The sequence below is a fragment of the Ranitomeya variabilis genome, chromosome 3 (assembly GCF_051348905.1).
Source record: "Ranitomeya variabilis isolate aRanVar5 chromosome 3, aRanVar5.hap1, whole genome shotgun sequence".
NCBI lineage: Eukaryota > Metazoa > Chordata > Amphibia > Anura > Dendrobatidae > Ranitomeya > Ranitomeya variabilis.
The window spans coordinates 647,065,331-647,087,195 of NC_135234.1; the positions used below are offsets into that span (position 1 = coordinate 647,065,331).

The 21,865-nt window shown below is 42.0% G+C and overlaps 1 pseudogene; it reads right to left on the reverse strand.

Moving 5' to 3' along the window:
- Positions 1 to 424: 424 nt before the first annotated feature.
- LOC143817760 (serine/arginine-rich splicing factor 9 pseudogene) overlaps positions 425 to 21,865 on the reverse strand; it is a 73,919-nt pseudogene continuing 52,478 nt past the window's right edge.

The following is a 21,865-nucleotide window of genomic DNA, read 5'->3' on the forward strand; positions in this document are numbered from 1 at the left end:
AACTTCTCATTCAGTCATTCCATCACAGGCTTGGGGGAAGGTGGGGGAAGGTGGAAGGAGGCCATCCCTCACTGCTGGAGTGTTTAAACAACATGCATAGATTATCCTTCATATTGCAGAGCACCAAAGGGTCAACATATTAACAAACATTCAAACATTGTGCCTTTGTTTCCCAAAGAGAGCAAAGAGAGTAGAAAAATACTAGGACTGCAATACTAGGACAGATACAACAGCTAATCAGCATCCAGTCAACAAATGCAGCCAGTGAAAAATAATTCAATGAGAATAAAGGTCACCAGTCATTCTCACATAAACCCTCAAGTCCCTGGGCCTACTGAAATAATATGTTTGAATAATTCAGATTAAATGCAATGTCGCCACATACCTCCCCCATCTTAATTAACCAGACATGAAAGGCTTCCAGTCATCCTTCTCCACTTATCGGGGACAATCCGTTAGCATGTCTTTAAGCAGAGACACAAATGTAAGAAGTTTCACCTTCATGAAAAGAAAACTTTGCATCATCCAGCTTCCTCAAAGCATATTCAATGTCATGGTTGCGAACAAACGCCAGAATCCCCGTGCTGTCCTTGTGCACATCGGCATGGCAGACATCTCCAGCTTCTCTCATATGATCTTTTAGATCTTGTCAACTTTCTGAGATGGGAAGCTCTGAGACAAGGACTCTGTATTCAGTTTGCCAAGAAGGTGATCCGTTCCTCTGGCGGAGTCCTCCATAACCTCCCCCTGGTCTCCTGCTTGACCTAGGAAAAGCCATACATAATCAATGAGAACCAAATTCGTATCCATTGCTTCCACTCACGGCATTCGCCGTATCCTGCGTATCCTGGAAGCTGATGAAGGTTAATGGTGTGGCACTGCCTACCCCATGATTCTTCAGCTCAATGGTACGGATCCTCCCATGCTGATGGAACAACTCCAGTTCCTTCTGTTGTACATTGGCAGGTAAATTGCCCACAAAAATGCATCCATTCCCCAAGCCCTGATCCTCAGCCCTGAAGAAGGCCACTTAGTGGCCTGGTAAATGGTGATCTGGTGGTACAATATCTGGTCTGGCTAGGGTGATGGAAGACCCAGTTTTCCGAGGTCCCTGAGCCTTGATATCACTAACCTTAACTGGCTGGAGGTAGCTATGGAGGTTGGCTAGTGTAGAGTGGTCAATCTGTCATATAGTGTGAACAGGGTATATCAGTTCATTCTTTGCTGGTGTATCCCAGGGATAGTGCCCCTCAGACCCTGATGGCTCGTGTTGGCCAACATTGACTGGATTTTCCAGCAGATAGGCTCCAGGTATGAGGCCCCATCCCTGGGAACAATCTTGGGCAGTGTCCAAGGCGCCCGCATGTATAACAGCACCGGGAGTGAGTCAAATCACTGGTACTGTTAGTAACTCTTTGTCCGGATGGGTTTTCTGCTGGGAAATTGGAAAATCCTGCTTGAGTGACTGGTGGCTGGTCAAATCTTTGGTTGACAGGGCTTGGGTCTGTAGCGGGGTCGGTTGGCTGTAAACTCATCGGCCAATCAGGATGCTTGGTTTGGGGTGTCAGGCTTCCGGTCGGCTATCCACTCTCGTTTTGCTGAGGCTATAAGTTGCTCAAGAACAGTAATGTTCCTGAGGGTATCAGCGGAGTGGGCGGCCTAACCATCAAGCCAGCGGTTGCAGAGTCGGCGTAGTTGACTGCCAAATTCTACATAGGAGACCCCCTAGAGAGACAGTGTGCAGAACTTGGTGCGATATCTTTCAGGGGTGATGTTAAAAAGGGACAACAGGGTGTCCTTAATAGTTCAACAGTCCAGACAGTCCTGAGGCCCAGGAGACTGGTCAGCTAATCAGTATCCAGTCAACAAATGCAGCCAGTGAACAATAATTCAATGACAATAAGAGTCACCAGTCATTCTCGCATGAACCCTCATGTCCCTGGGCCTACTGAAATAATATGTCTGAATAATTCAGATTAAAGGCAATTTCACTACAATCCTTTATTGTCTCTAAAGGTTATGTGGTAATCTCTTGTGGTGCAGTGAGCCATCCCAAAGGTAGACATTGATATCTATCAGAAAACAATCATGGATATGGTAGTGGCCATAGAGGTAAAACAGTCTCTTCTCCTTGTTCTGTATTGTAGAGAGAGCTTTGCTCAGAAAAATATTTACCAAGGAAAAGGTGGCATCTACTGAGCAAGTGGAGTTTCCAAAGAACCAAATTATATGAATTTACTTTCCATAAACCTTTTACAGTAAACTATAATTAATCTGAAGTATTTGAGTTTTAACACATCACTTACTACGTAATGTCAATATAGCTATTTTAGACTTATAGTGTGCATAAAAAGACCCCAAATGTGTTTTTAACAATTGGTCTAATGATATCGCTGTGGTCTGTACCTCCATTGTCCTTTGGAGATTTGCTATAAGGAAATTTTGTCCTTCAGGACTGATGAAGGCTAATGCTCATTTTGTCAGATATAGTAGTCATATGAATTTGTTGTGGCTCCCTCAAACAAGGATGAAGAGTTAATCTTTTTTTTTTTAAATTGATCTGGAGCTCCTGTCTCCTTTCTGATCTATGACTAGACTAGGGTAATAGTTCATTTGGTATATCGATGTCATTGTGCAACCAGACCAGGCAATAGGTCTTAAGAGAAGACCAGTCAGTGCCGAATTCAAATAGGAAATCCTGAGTCGCCCCTTCACAAAACTAATAGTAAGTTTTGACCTTGTCTCAATGATAAAGACTTACTGAATCCTTTTGCTTTCAGGGTTGGCAGCCAGCAACTGTAATTTTGCATTTGTTATTCATTTGTCTGTGTGCTCTGTAGAAAATGCTACGTTTGAGATAAATCTTCTCAAGACAGATTCCTCATAAAACCATCTTTTGCTGCCCCAGCTTGTGACTTTTTAGGGAACTAATTTAAGACATGAGAATATCAGCTCTGAAAGAACAAAACGTGGTTCCAAAATGTGTGAGGCAACCTATGGGAGCTGTTCATGTTCCGGCAGTCACCTTATAATGACAGCTTTCTGTGGAAGTAATTTGTACCATAAGAACATAACTCTTCCAGGAAACGTTTGAAATGACCACTCTATCACAAGGACGTTCTGCTGGTGTCTTTGTCTACCCTACATGTAAATATTACGATGAATGATTTTTTTATATTGTCACTGTACTCTTGATCTCATTTGAGAGAACTTGTGATAAACAGACAATCTGCAAATCACTTTACATAAAAACTATGTTGTCTTATTTCTGCAAAAGTTACTCCAAAGGATGGTTCATTATTTGTTTCCCTTTTGTCTAAATTGCCAAGCACCGCCTGGTATTGAGAATGATCCCTATTCAGCAGCTGAGATGCGGAGAACGATTACCGAAAGAAGGGAAAGGCTTTGTCTCTCTGCTTCCCATTCTCCTGTCCATTAAATTGAATACAGGAATGCCAAAAAGATGAGTTTTCAGATAAGTGACAGATAAACCATGAATAAAAGCAGGTGCAATGCATGCATGGTAAGTGAGGGGCAAGAAGTTCCAACACATACAGTGCTGCCAGAATGATGATGAGGAGATACTGCCCACTCTAAAAGAGTGGATAGAAGAAAGTTACAGAGCATGAGAATTATTTGCTGTATTGTTGCAGCATATGCTGGTAATGCAGTTCCAAATTGTAATGAGGGACATAAGGACATAAATCAAATCCTTCATACATGTTTTAAGTTAAAAAATGTTAAAAGCCTTACAGAGGGATACAACTCTCCTGAAATTGCTAAGATATCAGGGTGTGATCACAGAACCATCAAAGGTTTTATTGCAAGTAGTTCAAAGGGTTGCAAAAAAAATGCACACGTGGCCGGCACTATTTTCAAACTGATTTTTTTTTAATTAATTTATGGATATCATCAAAGAAAGGAATTAAATAAACATTATAAATGTGATCATGCTGCATTGCAGGTGCCGGATTTCATTACCCAGGTATTATTATCAGTATAAGGCTGGCGTCACACTCAGCGTAGGGAAATACGGTCCGTATTTTACGGCCGTAATACGCAGTAGTTTTCACAAAACACTGTTCCGTAGTCTATAAGAGGATGCGATTTTTACGGACAAATGTATCCGTCTGTCATCCGTATGGCATCCGTATGGCTTTCGTACGGCAATTTTTTTTGTGCAGGCTTGCAAAATGGACAAATCATGGACCCATCCGCCAAAATATTTATACAGTATATATATATATATATATATATATATATATATATATATGTCAGTGAGCCACACACACATATATATATATATATATATATATATATATATATATATATATATATATATATATATATATATATATACAGTGGGGCAAAAAAGTATTTAGTCAGTCAGCAATAGTGCAAGTTCCACCACTTAAAAAGATGAGAGGCGTCTGTAATTTACATCATAGGTAGACCTCAACTATGGGAGACAAACTGAGAAAAAAAAATCCAGAAAATCACATTGTCTGTTCTTTTATCATTTTATTTTCATATTATGGTGGAAAATAAGTATTTGGTCAGAAACAAAATTTCATCTCAATACTTTGTAATATATCCTTTGTTGGCAATGACAGAGGTCAAACGTTTTCTGTAAGTCTTCACAAGGTTGCCACACACTGTTGTTGGTATGTTGGCCAATTCCTCCATGCAGATCTCCTCTAGAGCAGTGATGTTTTTGGCTTTTCGCTTGGCAACACGGACTTTCAACTCCCTCCAAAGGTTTTCTATTGGGTTGAGATCTGGAGACTGGCTAGGCCACTCCAGGACCTTGAAATGCTTCTTACGAAGCCACTCCTTCGTTGCCCTGGCGGTGTGCTTTGGATCATTGTCATGTTGAAAGACCCAGCCACGTTTCATCTTCAATGCCCTTGCTGATGGAAGGAGGTTTGCACTCAAAATCTCACGATACATGGCCCCATTCATTCTTTCATGTACCCGGATCAGTCGTCCTGGCCCCTTTGCAGAGAAACAGCCCCAAAGCATGATGTTTCCACCACCATGCTTTACAGTAGGTATGGTGTTTGATGGATGCAACTCAGTATTCTTTTTTCTCCAAACACGACAAGTTGTGTTTCTACCAAACAGTTCCAGTTTGGTTTCATCAGACCATAGGACATTCTCCCAAAACTCCTCTGGATCATCCAAATGCTCTCTAGCAAACTTCAGACGGGCCCGGACATGTACTGGCTTAAGCAGTGGGACACGTCTGGCACTGCAGGATCTGAGTCCATGGTGGCGTAGTGTGTTACTTATGGTAGGCCTTGTTACATTGGTCCCAGCTCTCTGCAGTTCACTCACTAGGTCCCCCCCCGCGTGGTTCTGGGATTTTTGCTCACCGTTCTTGTGATCATTCTGACCCCACGGGGTGGGATTTTGCGTGGAGCCCCAGATCGAGGGAGATTATCAGTGGTCTTGTATGTCTTCCATTTTCTAATTATTGCTCCCACTGTTGATTTCTTCACTTCAAGCTGGTTGGCTATTGCAGATTCAGTCTTCCCAGCCTGGTGCAGGGCTACAATTTTGTTTCTGGTGTCCTTTGACAGCTCTTTGGTCTTCACCATAGTGGAGTTTGGAGTCAGACTGTTTGAGGGTGTGCACAGGTGTCTTTTTATACTGATACCAAGTTTAAACAGGTGCCATTACTACAGGTAATGAGTGGAGGAAAGAGGAGACTCTTAAAGAAGAAGTTACAGGTCTGTGAGAGCCAGAAATCTTGATTGTTTGTTTCTGACCAAATACTTATTTTCCACCATAAAATGCAAAAAAAATGATAAAAAAACAGACAATGTGATTTTCTGGATTTTTTTTTCTCAGTTTGTCTCCCATAGTTGAGGTCTACCTATGATGTAAATTACAGACGCCTCTCATCTTTTTAAGTGGTGGAACTTGCACTATTGCTGACTGACTAAATACTTTTTTGCCCCACTGTGTAAATATATATTTAGATTTAATTCAGCGCAAGATAGCATAAAAGCCGGTAATTCAATTGCCGGCTTTTGCTATCTCCTTCCCAAACCCGACAGGATATGAGACATGGTTTACATACAGTAAACCATCTCATATCCCTTTTTTTATTACATATTCTTCTTTACTAATGTAACAAGTGTCTGTGTGTAAAATCTTGAAGCTCTAGCTATTAAATTAAAGGGTTAAATCCCGGAAAAAAATTGGCGTGGGTTCCCGCACAATTTTCTCCTCCAGAGTGGGAAAGCCAGTGACTGAGGGCAGATATTAATAGCCTAGGGAGGTACCATGGTTATAGGACCCACCCTGGCTAAAAACAACCGCCCCAGTCACCCCAGAAAAGGCACATATGTAAGATGCGCCTATTCTGGCACTTGGCCTCTCTCTTCCCACTCCCGTGTAGCGGTGGGATATGGGGTAATGAAGGGTTAATGTCACCTTGCTATTGTAAGGTGACATAAAGCCAAGTTAATAATGGAGAGGCGTCAATTATGACACCTATCCATTATTAATCCAATAGTATGAAATGGTTAATAAAACACACACACATTATTAAAAAGTATTTTAATGAAATAAAGACTCAGGGTGTTTTAATATTTTATTATACTCTCAATCCACCTGAAGACCCTTGTCACCTGAAATAAAGTTAAACAAAACAAACAACAATATTCCATACCTTCCGTCGTTCAGTCTTGTCCCACGCTGTAAATTCATCTGAAGGGGTTAAATCATTTTACACCAAGGAGCTCTGCTAATGCAGCTGTACTCCTGTCTGTAAAATTTGGTGAATGAATGGAATGCAGGGGAATGTCCTGTAGTTACCTCGAGTCGCGGTGATGCGCCCTCTGCTGGATGAACTCATATGAACTCGAGCCTGGGAACTTTGCAGAAAATTCCACGCCATTTTTTTCCGGGATTTAACCCTTTAATTTAATAGCTAGAGCTTCAAAATTTTACACACAGACACTAGTTACATTAGTAAAGAGGAATATGTAATAAAAAAAGGGATATGAGATGCTTTACTCTATGTAAACCATGTCTCATATCCTGTCGGGTTTGTGAAGGAGAGAGCAAAAGCCGGCAATTGAATTACAAGACCGTATAATACGGATCAGTAAAATACGGCAGATAGGAGCAGGGCCATAGAGAATCATGGTACCGTATGCAATCCGTATTTTCTGCGCCTCTCATACATCCGTAAAACATGCCAGTGTGGCCTAATGGTGTAGACCTGACACTGTCTGTAGGTTCAGGAGCACAATTCTGCTGACAGGTTCCCTTTAAAGATAAGAAAATAATGACATGGCCACTTCCTCACCTGACCTAAATCATATTGAGAACATTTGTGCTTTACAGTAAACTAAAACAGTACACCTCTCTGAGCAGAGTCTGGGAGTCTTTGATTAGTGCTGCCTAAAAAGTTGATTGTCAACTGAGTAAGAAACTGACAGACTCCATGGATGGATTATGACTGCTATTGCAAAGAAAGGTGACTATATTGGTTACTAATATTTTGCTTGAAATGTCAGAAATGTACTTTTGTACATTTTGAGTCGTTTGGTTATTATTCTCACTTTAACACATGAAAATAAACAATTGAGATGGGAAAATTTACATTTTCCATTTAGCTGCATAATAATTCTGTGCACTAATAGTTTACCAATAATTCTGCACCTAGATATTTTCCTCAGAAAAATAAAACCTCACTTTCTTAAATATTCTGTTTTCAACTTTATTAACCTTTTGGATTGACTGACAGCGCTGTAGTTGTTCAATAATAAAATTAATCATCAAAAATACAAATTGCCTAATAATTTTGCATACAGTGTAAATGTCAGGCTGCAATAATTTTCCTTTATTCATTTTCAGACCCCTGATAAGCAGTTTTCAAACTGATACAAATTTCAGATTTTTCTCTTGTGGGAATGTCTTTTTCTGTAATATAGGCTGGATGTGAGGTCTGGGAGTCTGGGGTGCTGCTGTCTTCACACACTTTCATGTATTAGCACAGCTCTAACACTCACCTTATTTCTTCTTTATGTGCTTAGGCCTCCTTCACACGTCCTGGTGATTACCATGCAGGAAAAACCAGTACTGGTGAGATCCGCGGTCCATGTGTGCGTATATGCCATCTGTGTGCCGTCTGTGTGTCCGTGTTTACTATCCGTGCATCTGTGTGTCAATGTGTCAGTGTGTTACATCCGTGTACCGTCCATGTGTCACATACTGGCGCCAGTGAAGAAGCAGTACAGTTTGCACTGTTCCCTGGCACCGGCTGGCTGCTGAAAGCAGCTCTCATCATTGTCTCCAGCTCACGCTAATCTCAGTGCGACCAGGAGACCATGATGGCAGTTGTACTCAGCAGCAACTATGTACCTCCTGTATAAATTAGATAAAAAAATGTTGTGGACTCCGCGCAATTTTCAGAACCAGCAGAGGGAAAGCTCACAGTTGTGGGCTGATGTTAATAATCTGGGACAAGGGACAATATCCCATTAGGTTCCCAGGCTATTAATAACAGCTTACAGCTGTTTGTTTAGCCTTTCCTGGTGACCCCAGAAATTACATAGGGTCCCTCTATAAATTCAAACCATCAAATGCTAAACAGACAGCTATGGGTAATTTTCTCACTGTACTTGCGGTGATCTCATTGAGGACGTGTGAAGAAGGCCTTACCTGTAGTCTGTTTTCTCTTCTGTCCCTGAGACTTTGAATTCTGTGTACATCACCCTCCGCCCCCTTACTGTCATCAGTTAGGCCTCATTCAGGCGACTGTGATTTTTGTGGTATAATCTGAGTTTCATTTGCGCTTTTGGTTCATTTTTTATTAGTGATTGGTCAGCTTTTTTTCAACCGTCAATGTTTTTCACATATGAAAAAATATATACTGTACATTTCAAAGATTCTCTTAAATTATAATGGGTATGGGTTCTATCCATCAAAGATGGAACATGTACATAAAAAGCGGACATCTGAATGAGGCCTAACACTAAGAGAAGAGAGGGGGAAAGGATAGAGAGTTGTCAGAGCTGAGCAGGTGCTCTGAAGGATTTGTATAAATTTTGTAAAATGACTAAGCTATATAAAGGACAATTTGCAGCTGCGAAATAATAGAACATTTAAAAATGAATTTAAATTTTGTATATAAGAAACAAATGAACAATAAAAAAAATCTGCAATGGTCTTATTTTTGACAGCAAAAAAAATGTGTCAAGCTTTTCAATATATATTTGCTAAACTTACTTTATTGTTCAAAAGTGTAAAATTTATGCATATGGTAGAGTTGTGTGGATTGATCGTCGAAGGAGTCAAGTTTCCTGATATTTGTAGTTTCATGTCAATTAAAATATTATAAGATTTGAATAACGGTTCACAAAAAAAACTTGTCCACTACCATTTCCCACACCGGTGAAGCATCAGAGAGTGGGCAAATGTAATTTTGCATTGCCACACTGGCCTCCCCATAATGCACTGTAGATATGACATCTTACAGATTATCATATCTTATACATTTGTCGAAAAATATTTAGAAATGAGAGTCCTCAGTGGTTGATACCTTTTAATGGCTAACTGAAAAGATGGTAACAAATTGCAAGCTTTCGAGACTACTCAGATCCCTTCATCAGGCATAGACTAATACAAATTCTGAAGAATCACTCTCAATCAAGCACAGTGATACTGTTGTTTTTCAACTAGGTATTGGTACTTTTGGTAGTGTGGACAGCTGCCAAGTCCTGCTGGAGAATGAAATTTCCATCTTCAAAAAGCTTGTCGGCAGAGGGAAGCATGAAGTGCTCTAAAATTTCCTGGTAGATGGCTGTGCTGACTTTGGCCTTGATAAAACACAGTGGACCTACACCAGCAGATGAAATGGCTCCCCAAACTATCACTGATTGTGGAAACTTCACACTAGACCTCAAGCAGCTTGGATTGTCTGTCTCTTCACTAGTGTTGAGCATTCCGATACTGCAAGTATCGGGTATCGGCCGATACTTGCTGTATCGGAATTCCGATACCGAGATCCGATATTTTTGTGGTATCGGGTATCGGTATCGAAACAACATTAATGTAAAAATGTGTAAAAGAAAGAATTAAAATAAAAAATATTGCTATACTCACCTCTCCGACGCAGCCTGCACCTTACCGAGGGAAGCGGCAGCGTTCTTTGTTTAAAATTCGCGCTTTTCTTTCCTTTACTGAAGTCCCGGCTTGTGATTGGTCGCGTGCCGACCATGTGGCCGGGACGCAACCAATCACAGCAAGCCGTGACGTAATTTCAGGTCCTTCAGGATTTTAAAATTACGTTCCGGCGTTGTGATTGGTTGCGTCGCAGTCACATGGGCAACGCAACCAATCACAGCAAGCCGTGACGTAATTTCAGGTCCTTAAGGATTTTAAAATTACGTCCCGGCTTTGTGATTGGTTGCGTCGCAGTCACATGGGAGACGCAACCAATCACAAGCCGTGACGTCACGGGAGGCTGGACACGCGCGCATTTTAAAATGGGCGCGTGTCCAGCCTCCCGTGACGTCCCGGCTTGTGATTGGTTGCGTCGCGGTCAACCAATCACAAGCCGGGAGGCTGGACACGCGCGCATTTTAAAATTTTAAAATGCGCGCGTGTCCAGCCTCCCGGCTTGTGATTGGTTGATCGCGACGCAACCAATCACAAGCCGGGACGTCACGGGAGGCTGGACACGCGCCCATTTTAAAATGCGCGCGTGTCCAGCCTCCCGTGACGTCACGGCTTGTGATTGGTTGCGTCTCCCATGTGACTGCGACGCAACCAATCACAAAGCCGGGACGTAATTTTAAAATCCTTAAGGACCTGAAATTACGTCACGGCTTGCTGTGATTGGTTGCGTTGCCCATGTGACTGCGACGCAACCAATCACAACGCCGGAACGTAATTTTAAAATCCTGAAGGACCTGAAATTACGTCACGGCTTGCTGTGATTGGTTGCGTCCCGGCCACATGGTCGGCACGCGACCAATCACAAGCCGGGACTTCAGTAAAGGAAAGAAAAGCGCGAATTTTAAACAAAGAACGCTGCCGCTTCCCTCGGTAAGGTGCAGGCTGCGTCGGAGAGGTGAGTATAGCAATATTTTTTATTTTAATTCTTTCTTTTACACATTAATATGGTTCCCAGGGCCTGAAGGAGAGTTTCCTCTCCTTCAGACCCTGGGAACCATCAGGAATACCGTCCGATACATGAGTCCCATTGACTTGTATTGGTATCGGGTATCGGTATCGGATTGGATCCGATACTTTGCCGGTATCGGCCGATACTTTCCGATACCGATACTTTCAAGTATCGGACGGTATCGCTCAACACTACTCTTCACTCTTCCTCCAGACTCTGGGACCTTGATTTCCAAGGTCTAGTGTGAAGTATTAACATCTTAACCATAACAACCTCACTCAAGGTCCAGCAGTTTGTCCTGTTCACCCTACTCCACCTCCTCTCAACACAGCTGCCAACCCTCGCTCCTGCAGTTGTGGTCATGTAAAAGAATGTTTCCTCCTACACATACCAAAGCTAAGAGCTTGAACTCCACCATATCCAATCTGTTGGTCATGGAAATTATACCTCTCCGCCTGGTGGATACAGATGGTTTCAGAAAATTGATGACCATCACAGTCCCCCAGTACCAGTTGCCCAGTCACCATTACTTCTCTAAGAAAGCTATACCTGAGCTACTCTAGCATGTTGCAGATAACATCACACATTACCTTAAAAAATCTATGTCTGCCATGGTGCATTTCACCACCAACACCTGGACAAGCAAATATGGCCAGGGGCGTTACATCTTGCTGACTGGGCACTAGGTGACTTTGGTGGCTGTAGGGGCAGGCGGTCAAGGGGCTGCTCCACAAGTCTTCAAATCCCCAAGGCTTGTGGGACAAACTTCTGTATTTAACACTCCCTCCACTGCTTCTGGGTACTCAACATCCTCTAGGGCTTTCACCTGTGCTCCCAACCTCTCCCTTAATGAGACGCATTCCAACAGTGGAGAGAGAATCCACCCCACCTCCGTACTGCGCAGTCAGGGCACACCACAATCAGGCAGTGTTAAAGTTAATATGCTTTGGAGATTGCAATCACACAGTTCAAGAGTTGCGGACAGCTATCCAGGCCGAGTTAGAGCAATGGCTGATCCACTGAACCTATGAAAAGGCCATGTGCAATAACAGCGCAATCCTGGTAGCGGCCCTAGGCTGGGACAACCTTACACACATGCCTTGCATAGCTCACATCCTCAACCTAGTGATACAGTAATTTCTCAGCTACTATCCTGACCTGGATGTGCTGCTACAGAAAGCATGGTCGCTGTGTGCTCACTCAAGATGTTGGCACCCCACAGGTCATCGTTTTACAATGATACAGATTTCTTTCAGCCTACCGGTTAACCATTTGATCTACTGAGTCACCCACCAGGGCAGTGGGGATACTTGGTATTGGGTCCGGTCGCAATTAAAGGGGTGGTCATGGTGGCAGTGACCCGGTCCATGGCACTGGGCACCCAAGTAAAAGGGACAGTCTTTAAAGGGGTTGTGGAAATAATGAAAGTTCGTGACACCACCTGTGGTTTTCGGTCAGAGGTGACCGACACTGCTAAAAGGGGTCCTCTGGGGGCGATGGTGCTGCAGCAAATATGGTGTCGATTCCAACAGGTGAAGCGGGGACCCCAGGGCTCCCGGAGTGTTTAGCAGGGATGGTAAATGCTGGCAAATAAATGGAGGACACAGGGTTGCAGTCTTTACCTGGTTTACTGGTGTTAAGCAGCCTCAATCCAGGATACCGACAACAGGTGTAGATGGAATACAGGCAGCCTGAAGACAAGTGGAAATCCCTTTGACAGGTCAGTTTGGGAGCCTTCCACTATGCTCTGGTCTGTAGTCCCTTGCTGCCTGTAGTTGTCTAACAAGGTCCTCTTTTTCCCCTGTCCAGGGACAGTACCTACACGGTAGGCAACTTGAGCCGTCTTTTTTGGGGTCTCTGTCCATGGTGACTCTGGGCTCTGATTGCTGCTGTACCTCAGGTATTATGTTGGCAAGTCCCTTTTAGTTTCCTGCCCTCCAGTTCTGCCGTGGGACCTGTAGTTCCCTACAACCTCAGGCTCCCGGTGCCCGGTTTCTGTGCTCAGCTTAGAGAGGCCCAGTCGCAGGCCTCCTCTAGCTCCTAAGTCTTTCTGTGCTCCTTCACTGTCTGCTACCAACTGTCAACTCTCTGCTTGTCTGCACAGACTAACTGACTCCTTCTCCAGACCAGGATGTATATCAGGAAGTTCCCCTTAAACCAGGTTTAGAGCCTGGAGTCAGAAAGTGTTGCATGTGAGATTACCTGCCAAAGGGATCAGTCCTGTCTCCAGGCGTGGCACTACCCTCCCCGAGAGGAAGGCAGCACCACTGTGGTACCCAAACTCCTGGCATGCCACACTACGATGTTCCTACAAGGTAGAATTACACTCTGCACATGTTAGCGCGACTGTGGCAGCAGCGAAGATCCCTGGTGCAGTATGTCCTTTTGCATCACCTGGGCCAATGCAGTACGGATGTGGTGCAAATCACACTTGCTGAGTGGGTAAAGGTGAAGGAACTCTGCGCCCTTCTGCACTGTTTTTAAATGGCTACTAAGATGTTAACACTGACGATGCCATCATCATAATCTCTATTGGTGGAGCACACTTTGAATAGTCTGCGTGAGGAGGCGGTGGTCCCAGAGGAAGAGGTGGAAGCAGAGGAGGATGCAGAAGGGATAACAATATCTCTAAGTTCCGGACTGTCATTACACAGGTAGGTGCCATGGGAGGGTGGCTTACAGCGATCAAGGGGGCTCTTGGTACCAGACAAACTGTTAGTGAAGGTGCAGGAGCCAAGGAACAAATTGAGGAGCACGAGGAGGAAGAGGTGAAAGACGCACAACAGTCAAGAGATGAAGAGGACAATGATCCCCTTTCTATTGTCCATGGTTGGCAGGCAGGGACAGGAGAAGCAACACAACCTTGAGTGTTACCCAGCCACCTACACACCATGGACTTGGACCTCATGGAAGCACCTGACACATGAGCACCTCCGTGCTACACTATTTTCAACATGATGCCTGTATTCTTAGTGTTAGAAATAGTGCTGACTACTGGGTTGAAACTCTGTTAGAGCCACAGTACAAGAGTCAATTTAGCCAGATGCTTCCCCCTGGAAAAGGATGCGTGCATGCTGGAGTACCAAAACACACTTGTAGACAATCTTAAGAGTGGTTTTCCTCAAGACAGCAGCGAGGTATACATCGGCAGTGTAAGTGGCATAAGCAATTTCTGTGAGTTATTTCACACATTTTTTAGACCAGCCCATGCACTAGCAGAATAGAGTGCAAGTCTGAAATGTTGTGAACAACTGGAGATGATGATGCAGTAGTATCTCAAGCTCAATATTAATTCCATCAGGGGGGATTTGGACCCTTTTCCATTTTGGTCTTCAAAAATGGAAGAGTGGCCTGAGCTCACCTGTCACTCCTTGGAGGTTTTGCGATGCCCGGCAGCCAGCATTCTCTCAGTCTTCAGCGCTGCTGGTGGTTTTCTGATGGCTAAGGCATCCAGCTTTAGATTGCCAGACTTTCATCAAAATGAACAAGTCATGGATCTTCAATGGCTATTGCACCACAGTAGCACACTAGGCAGAATAGGCCATGGTCAGAAACAACGACCCAGGTCCAGAAACCATAATCACAAGGTGATCCTACCGGGATCAACCTAAATCAATTGGGATAGTACCCCGAGATACTTCCTAGATAGATATCAACCTCACAAAATGAAGTATAAACAGGCTCAAAGAAAATGTTTGTAAAAAACTAAAGTTTTATTGAATAAACCACTAAAATTACAACGAAATACATATATAAATAAATAATAAAGTATTATAGAGTGCTTAAAATATTGGGTACAGGTGCACCAAAAAGACACGCTAAGTGTCACATAATGGAAAGAAGGAAGGAAAAGAAGGGTACAGTCACATGAATACTGATTCCCAGTAAACACTAATTTTAGCTCATCTAAATGATTATATCATAAGGGGGAACCACCACAACACTATGCTGCCAAAAAAAAGGGCCAATACAACGGTCCAGTGACCAAATTTATACAAGTGCAGGGAGGACGCTTTATCCCATACTTAAGTCTTACCCTTCTCCTTCTCCATAATGCCGACACACACCCCAACGTGGGGCGTGTGTCGGCATTATGGAGAAGGAGAAGGGTAAGACTTAAGTATGGGATAAAGCGTCCTCCCTGCACTTGTATAAATTTGGTCACTGGACCATTGTGTTGGCCCTTTTTTTTGGCAGCATAGTGTTGTGGTGGTTCCCCCTAATGATATAATCATTCAGATGAGCTAAAATTAGTGTTTACTGGGAATCAGTATTCATGTGACTGTACCCTTCTTTTCCTTCCTTCTTTCCGTTATGTGACACTTAGCGTGTCTTTTTGGTGCACCTGTACCCAATATTTTAAGCACTCTATAATACTTTATTATTTATTTATATATGTATTTCGTTGTAATTTTAGTGGTTTATTCAATAAAACTTTAGTTTTTTACAAACATTTTCTTTGAGCCTGTTTATATAGAATAGGCCATGGTGTTGTTTTTAGTGTCATGTGGAGATTCGAAGTTGGATCTACATTTGGTGGGTTGCCTGTAGTGGAAGGTGTGTCAGAGACCTATTATACTGTTTCTATTCTGTGGAAATTGATGATACTTTAGTGGTGTCTGACAATAATGTTTTGAAATGTGGAGAATTCAAGATGGGTCTCCTTCATATGTGTTGCCTGTAGAAGTAGGGCTCCCAGAGAGGTGGTCCTGCACTTACTTTCACTGAACTACCTGTGTTATTATCCTTACATTTTTATACCAACATTAATGTATGAAACTGATGTTTGTGCCATCTGAATGTGGCTGGGAAAAAATTGGAGCTGTTGCATGAGGTATCAAGGCTCCTAGCAAAGAAGGCTTATACCTCTCCCTTAATGACCATGTCCTCATTAAAACTTCAATTCAAAGCTGTAAATGCTGGCCCAGACCCTGATACTTCTTGCATGACACATGGATGACTGCCATTATAAAATGTTCTTCTGTTGGTCAATTGATCAGTCAACAACATGTGTTACTTTCCTTACATTTTTCTACCAATAGTACGATATAAAACTGATGTTTGTGCCATCTGAGTGTGGATGAGGGGGAAAAAATGGAGCTGTTGCATGAGGTATCATGGCTCCCAGCAAAGAAGGCATACACTGCTCCCTTAACCACCAGGTCTTCATTGAAAATTTAATTCAAAGCTGTATATGCTGGCCCAGACCCTGGTACCTCATGCATGGCCCATGGTTTACTGCCGCTGTGCCAGCAAATTTCTACTGTGGGTCATTTGATGAAACTTTTCATGGTGCCTGCCCCTATACTGTATTTAGCTGTTTGGGAAGCTTTTTGTCATCTCTTAAGATATTGTGTATATGTTTAGCTTAGTCTCCCATTGAAATTAATGGGGTTCAGGTATGTTCGTCGAACTGTTTGGCAAACATTGAGGCGTTAGGTAAATTGAACCGAACTGAACCTTCAAGGTTCGCTCATCTCAAATAATAATTACCAAACATACTATCCAAACAATCATTAAGAGGGTCACAGAGTTCTTCTTTAACATACCTAAGGACTCTCTGTGGTTGCACATTAGTCAGCATTTGTGTTAATGCAATGGCTGTGGACTATGCTAATGCTGAGGACAAAAATAAAGCAATTTATACTTTGTGCATCAAAAAGACATATTGATACCAGTCCTAAAGGACATACAGAGAGCTACATAACTTATAGAATGGCAGGGGAGACTAGACATTTACAATGCTTTGATCTATTGCCTGCTGCCAGCTTCTGAATCATTGCTGTTGGAATTCAGCCATGTTGGCACCACTAGACGCAGTGGCAAAGACTGGAATACGGATTAAGGCCAGGTACAATTAGGATTGTCAATACTTTTGTTAACTCTTTGAAAATAAAATGAGGTCACCTTTGATGATACTTGTAGGTGAAAACGCCACTGCACACAATTTATTTGGTGAGTTTTGTTTTCCAGTATGTATTACATGTTCACAAATTTCTACTCCTGGATAAAAAATAATCATCCTGATGTATTAAGCATCTTAGTAAATCAGATTGATGCGCATGGTCATATTAGAGATCTGAAATAAGGCATCCATTGATATTTTGGGACCGCAATGAAATTTATATACCTCCAATTTCACATGATATATGTCTATCCTAAACCATTGGGGCTGGTTTATAAGACTGTTTAATGAAAAACTGTCTTTGTTGCTCACAGCAACCACTGACAGCTCATCTTTCATTTTTCAAGAGGCAAAAACAAAAATAATTTTCAAGTTTGAGCCTACCTGACCAATCCAAATTTTACAATTCTGATCAGTATCAATTTATGTGGTAATAACTCTGGAACACTTCAACATATCCCAGTGATTCTGAGGCTGTTTATTTAATGACACATTGTACTTTATGTACGGTAAGGAGGTAAATTTATGTCGATAATTTTTGTGTCTATTTGTGAAAATATTGGAGTTTTGTTGAAAATTTTGCAATTTTCAAACTTTTCATTTTTTATGCCATTAAACCAGATAAAGGAAAAAAGTCAGCTTACCCAACTGAGGCCAGGGATCCGAGGCACGGACAGGTCAGCAGTGCAACAAGAATATCAATCGAGTGAAGAAAAAAGGATCCAGCTCCAGAAATCCCAATAAACAAATATTTATTGAAAATTCTTAAAATCCATTATATCAGCATAGTAGCCACTAACCCTATAGGGGGAGTTCACACTGGCAGATGCGTTTCAGAACACAAGGTCCATAGTCATTGCAAGAATTTTCCTTAAACATTCATTTTATGGGATTTCTGGAGCTGGATACTTTTTTCTTCACTTGATTAAACCAGATAGTTTGACATAAAATAGTTAATAAATAACATTTGCTACATGTCTACTTTACAGCATCATCATTTTTTAAACACTGTTTGTTAGGTGTCAAGTTTCCGCCTCTGCACAGGGGGAATCTCGAGCCATCTCCGCTGCGGTCTCCCATTCTTCTCCTGCCACAGTGGAGCCTGCTCGGTGGAGGAGTTGGTCTCAGCGTCTCGCTCAGTCTGACACTGTGCAAAGAGTTACTGCTTCCTTCCCAGCTTCTGCCATTGTAGCCAGTACTGGTCAGCGGCGAGCAGACGTCTTTGGGACTAAGTCCTACTTTTCCTCTTCTGAGCATGCCCAGGGTAAGATCTCTCATTGGAGATCAAGGGTCACATGCTCAGGTACTGCAGCAACTCCCATTGGTCCTCTAGGAAGGTCCTAAAGTTGCTCAAGTTCTGTGGCAGCCTCCCATTGGTCCTTCTGGGAAGGTCCTGTAGTTGCTGCAGCTATTAAAGGTTCGCATGACCGAACGGCCATGCGCTAGTATCAATCTATGTTATGTGCTTTGCGCCAGTGTGGTCTTGTGTGTATGTATTTAGGGCCCCAGCTGAAATAAGCCCCTAGAATACCGGCACCTCCGGTGAGGAGTTTGTGTGTATGTATTCAGAGTCCCGGCTGAAATAAGCCCTAGAATACCAGCACCTCTGGTGAGGAGTTTGTGTGTGTGCAAGACCACTGACTGCTATCAGCTCAGCAGTTAGCTGTGTACTCCTATGAGTCTAACAGAGCACAGTGCTTTCTTTTGTCGGTGACTCTGTGAAGTAACAGAGTTTGCTTATACCGTCATATAGTGCCATTTGCTAGCAGCAGGTTCCTCCTGCATGGTGGACCCCGTGCTGCGAACGCACCAATAACTTCATCTATTTACTTGGTGCGTTCTGCTAGCCCTAACACTGTTTTCTTTTTGAATTAGAAGGTTAAACGTTTTTCAGCAATTTCTAATTTTTCCAACAAAATTTACAAAACCATTTTTTTTTAGGGACCACATGTCATTTGAAGTGACTTTGAGGGGCATGTATGACAGAAAATACCCAAAAGTAACCCCATGTTAAAAACTTTACCCCTCAAAGTTTTCAAAACCATATTTAAAAAGTTTATTTTCCCTTCAGGTGCTTCATAGGAATTAAAGCAATGTAGAAGAAAAAACTAAAAATGTTACTTTTCTCACAAGAATGTTGATTAAGCCCCAAATTTAGCATTTTCAAAGGGTAACAAGAGAAGATGAACCATACAATTTGGTGTGCATTTAATCCTGAGTACGCTGATACCCTATACATGATGGAAAACTACTGTTTGAGCTTGGAAGAGAAGGGACACTATTTGACGTTTGGAACACAAAATTGGCTTGAATAGATAGTGGACACCATGTCACGTTTGCAGAGCCCCTGATGTGCCTAAATAATGGAAACCCCCACAAGTGACCCTATTTTAGAAACTACACTCCTCAAGGAATTTATTTAGAGGTGTGGTGAGCACCTTGTACCCACATGTGCTTCACAAAATTTTATGATGTTGAGCAGTAAAAATGGATAAAAAAATGTTCCCACAAAAATGTTATTTTTGCCCAAAAGTTTTCTTTTTCACAAGGGTAACAGGATAAAATGTACATTGTAATTTGTTGTGCAATTTCTCCAGAGTCTACTGATATCTCATATGTGGTAAAAAAAAACCCCTACTATTTGGGCGCATGGCAGGGCTCGGAAGGGAAGGAGCACCGTTTGACTTTTGGAATGCAAAATTGGCTAAAATAGATAGCGGACACCATATCACGTTTGCAGAACCCCTGATGTGCCTAAACAATGGAAACACTCCACAAGTGACCCGTTTTGGAAAGTACACCCCACAGGGAATTTATTTAGATGTGTAGTGAGCACTTTGGACCCACAGGTGCATCACAGAATTTTATAACCTTGAGCCATGAAAATTAAAAAATACATTTTTCCAGCAAAACATGTGCTACAGCCCCAAATTTCTCATTTTCACAAGGGTATCAAAAGAAAATATACCATAAAATTTGTTGTGCAATTTCTCCTGAGTTCAGTGATACTCCATATATGGTGGAAAAGTATTGTTTGCCAATTTAATTCTGAAGCGCAATTTTGGCTGGAATTGATTGAGAATACCATGTTACATTTTAAGAGCACCTGACATGCCAAACCAGCAGAAACCCTCACAAGTGACCTTATTTTGGAAACTACACCTCTTGAAGAATTCATCAAGGAGTAGAGTACTAATTTTTAACCCTCCACTAAAATGTTGTATTGGCTCCAAGTTTTTCATTTTCAAAAATAATAATGAGAGACAATGAACAGTACAATTTGTTACACAATTTCTCTTGAGTATGTCAATATCCAATATGTAGTTGAAAACTACGTTTGAGGCACACTGCAAAGTTAAGAAGCAAAGAAGCGCCATATTGAAGTTCAGAATTGGCTGGAATGGTTTCAGGGTGTCATGTCACACTGGCAAACTCATAAAGTGCCTGAACAGCAATCCCCCCATAATAACCCCATTTTACAAACTACACCATGTTCCAAATTATTATGAAAATTGGATTTAAGTGTCAAAGATTTAATCGTTTTGTTTTTCAAATAATCTCGTGGATGGTATTGTGCCTCAGGGCTCAATGGATCACTGAAATCAATCTTAAACACATTTGATAATTAGTTTTCCAGGTGATTCTAATTAAAGGAAAACTACTTAAAAATGATGTTCCACATTATTAAGCAGGCCACAGGTTTCTAGCAATATGGGAAATAAAAAGGATCTCTCTGCTGCTGAAAAGCATGAAATAGTGCAATGCCTTGGACAAGGTATGAAAACATTAGATATTTCACGAAAACTTAATAGTGGTCATCATACTGTGAAGAGATTTGTGACTGAAACAGAGCACAGAGAGTTAATGCAGATAAAGGCATAATGAGGCAGGTTTCTGCCAGACAAATTCATTGGATTAAGGGAAAAGCTGCCAAAATACCATTACAAAGCAGCAAACAGTTATTTGAAGCTGCTGGTGCCTCTGGATTCCCTCAAACCTCAAGGTGTAGGATCCTTCAAAGGCTTGCTGTGGTGCATAAACCTACTATTTGGCCACCCCTAAACAGTGTTCACAAGCAGAAACGGTTGCAGTGGGCCCAGACATACATGAAGACTAATTTTCAAACAGTCTTGTTTACTGATAAGTGTCGAGTAACCCTGGATGGTCCAGATGGATGGAGTGGTGGATGGTTGGTGGATGGCCACCATGTCCCAACAAGGCTGTGATGTCAGCAAGGAGGAGGAGTCATGTTTTGGGCTGGAATCATGGGGAAACAGCTGGTCGGGCCCTTTAACCCCTTCACCCCCAAGGGTGGTTTGCACGTTATGGACCGGGCCAATTTTTACAATTCTGACCACTGTCCCTTTATGAGGTTATAACTCTGGAACGCTTCAACGGATCCTGGTGATTCTGACATTGTTTTCTCGTGACATATTGTACTTCATGATAGTCATAAAATTTCTTTGATATTACCTGCGTTTATTTGTGAAAAAAATGGAAATTTGGTGAAAATTTTGAAAATTTCGCAATTTTCCAAATTTGAATTTTTATGCAATTAAATCACAGTGATATGTCACACAAAATACTTAATACGTAACATTTCCCACATGTCTACTTTACATCAGCATCAGTTTGGAACCAAAATTTTTTTTTGTTAGGGAGTTATAAGGGTTAAAAGTTGACCAGCAATTTCTCATTTTTACAACACCATTTTTTTTTAGGGACCACATCTCATTTGAAGTCATTTTGAGGGGTCTATATGATAGAAAATACCCAAGTGTGACACCATTCTAAAAACTGCACCCCTCAAGGTG